This window comes from Dermacentor silvarum, chromosome 11, assembly GCF_013339745.2.
Source record: "Dermacentor silvarum isolate Dsil-2018 chromosome 11, BIME_Dsil_1.4, whole genome shotgun sequence".
In the NCBI taxonomy this organism is placed as follows: Eukaryota; Metazoa; Arthropoda; class Arachnida; order Ixodida; family Ixodidae; genus Dermacentor; species Dermacentor silvarum.
The window spans coordinates 31713235-31715811 of NC_051164.1; positions in this window are offsets into that span (position 1 = coordinate 31713235).

A 2577-nucleotide genomic window follows, 5' to 3' on the forward strand; every position below is an offset into this window, starting at 1 on the left:
CATGTGGGTGTTCCCAACGGGTGAGCGCAATTTGATGCAACTACGACGATATTTTGGTGCCGTCGGAAACCGCGACCATCTACTGTTCACTGATGACGGAAGTGATTAGAACCTGATAGCCACTGCCGCTAAATAGCTATGAACACGTTGTAATCGTTTGTAGGCGCTTACAGCGTCTTACTTTGCAGTTACTTTGCAAATTACTTTTGGAGTAGCCGAAGCGTATGTAATGGGCTTATTTCACCACATTCTTTCGAACTAGGCCTGCAGAAAGTTAGCGGCAGCTCAGCTGTGGAGGTGGCAGTGTTTGCGTTGCCACCTGCAAAGAAACCTTCCTAGCGTAATATCGAGACAATGGTAAACGTATTAGATATTTACCTGTTATCAGGCTTCTAAGAACCAAACCACAAAATAAATATAGGGCTTTACGTGCCAAAACCACGATTTGGTTATGAATCACGACGTAGTGGGGGACTCCGGAATATTTTGGTCCACCTGGGGTTCTTTAACGTGCACCTAAATCGAAGTGCACGGGTGTTTTCGCATGTCGCGCCCACTTACATGCGGTCGCCGTGGCCGGAATTTCATCCCGTGACCTTGTGCTTAGCAGCCCAACACCATAGCCACTAAAGGCTCATTCACGCTAGGCCAACACGACATGCTGAGTGTCGACGTTTTCACTTCGTGTCGGCGCCTTTTTCCCACCGTACTGACGCCGACGATCTGCCGACAGCCGTGTCAATGCCTCCTTTACTAGATGCCTGCCGCGTGGTCCGGTAAACCCGGTTCCGTGCCCTCTCCCTTTTCTCTTCTCCGCGAAAGGCAACGAGCGCCGCTTGTGGCGCATGTCTGCAACTTAGATCACATGCTGCGGCCTCTGAGATTACTGTTGCATCTGTTACCGTCTCGGAGTCGGCAGGCGCTATAGAAGGGCCGGCGGAAGTCGTCGACCACCGCTACCGCCGCCGCCGGAATTATGATGAAGATGATGATTTATTGGCATCCCCTTTGAAACGGGGCGGCGACAAATAGTCACCTAGCCTGCTTGATTTAATCAGGTATACTATACATGTTCTTTATCTAGCATTTTTGTATACCTCTCATTATTTTTATTTTTCAAAAATTTACCTTGTACCGCTGCCTATGATTTTAAGAGATCAGGTCGTATCCATCTTTTCCCTGCTTTTTTTCCACCAGTACTCTAATCGTCTATTGCTGATCTCTACGGCTGATCTGTTTATGTTTCCTTCCACGTTAAACCCAAGCGCTTCTGGGAGTTGCACGTTACCTACGGTTCTCGCTGGGTGGATCCCGTCGCATTCCATTAGGATGTGCTGAGTGGTCTCTGGATCTTTACTGCAGCATACACATGTCTCATCTAGTTCCGAATATTTCTTCCGATATGTTTTCGTCCTTAGGCAACCGGCTCGAGCCTCAAATAGCAAGGCAATGCCCTTTGTGTTATCGTACAGATTTTCACTTCTAATTTCTTTCTTCTCATTCTTGTAAATCTCCATTGTCCTTTTCGTTTCCATTCTTTGCATCCAATTCACGGTCTCTATTTCTCTCACTTTCTTTCTGATGACCCCTGGTTGTCTATTTACAGTTTCGATTATCCTGTACTTGGTTGCCAACTTCCTTGACATCTTCCTCCATTCTGTGTCCACGCTTTTCATGTAGAGGTACTTGTGCACTTTAGCCGCCCATTTATTTTCATCCATATTCCTGAGCCTTTCTTCAAAACTAATTTTGCTTTGTGCTTCTCTGACTTCAAAAGAGGCCCAACCCATGTCACCATGCACTGTCTCATTTGTCGTATTACCGTGTGCTCCCAAAGCCAACCGGCCTACTGATCTTTGGTTAACTTCCAAACCCGCCAATATATCCGATTTTAAGCATATAATGGCATTTGCGAATGTTAGCGCTGGCACCATTACTCCTTTCCAGATTCCACGCACCACCTCATACTTATTGTGGCCCCACAGTGCTCTGTGTTTCGTTATTGCTGCATTCCGCTTCCCCTTTATTTTCATATTATCTTGTTGGTTGCTTGAGTAATTCTTTCCTTCGTTTATGTGTACGCCGAGGTACTTATATTGCTTCACTATGGGTATTACTTGCTGTTGAATTGACACCACGAAGTTACTCGTGTGTTCATTAAAGATCATAATCCCTGATTTCTCTGTACTAAACTTGAGGCCTAGATTTGTCGCTGCGTTCCCACAGATATTTACAAGTATCTGTAAATCTTTTTTATTGTCCGCTAGTAGCACAATGTCGTCTGCGTACATCAGTCCAGGGACCTTCTGTTGCGCCATTTGTCCATTACGCATGTAGGATAAATCAAAACCTAATTCGCTGTTTTCCAGTCGTCTTTCTATGCCCTTGACGTAAAGCGTGAACAACAATGGTGACAGAGGGCATCCTTGCTTCAATCCTTGGTGAAGGCAACGAGCGCCGCCTCACGGAATTTATGCTGAACTAAGGGAACCGCCGCCCCAATGGGAAAACGAGCAACGCGACGGGCATCTAGTAAAGGAGGCATTGGCCGTGTCGCCGGCGTGTCGACGGGGAGTT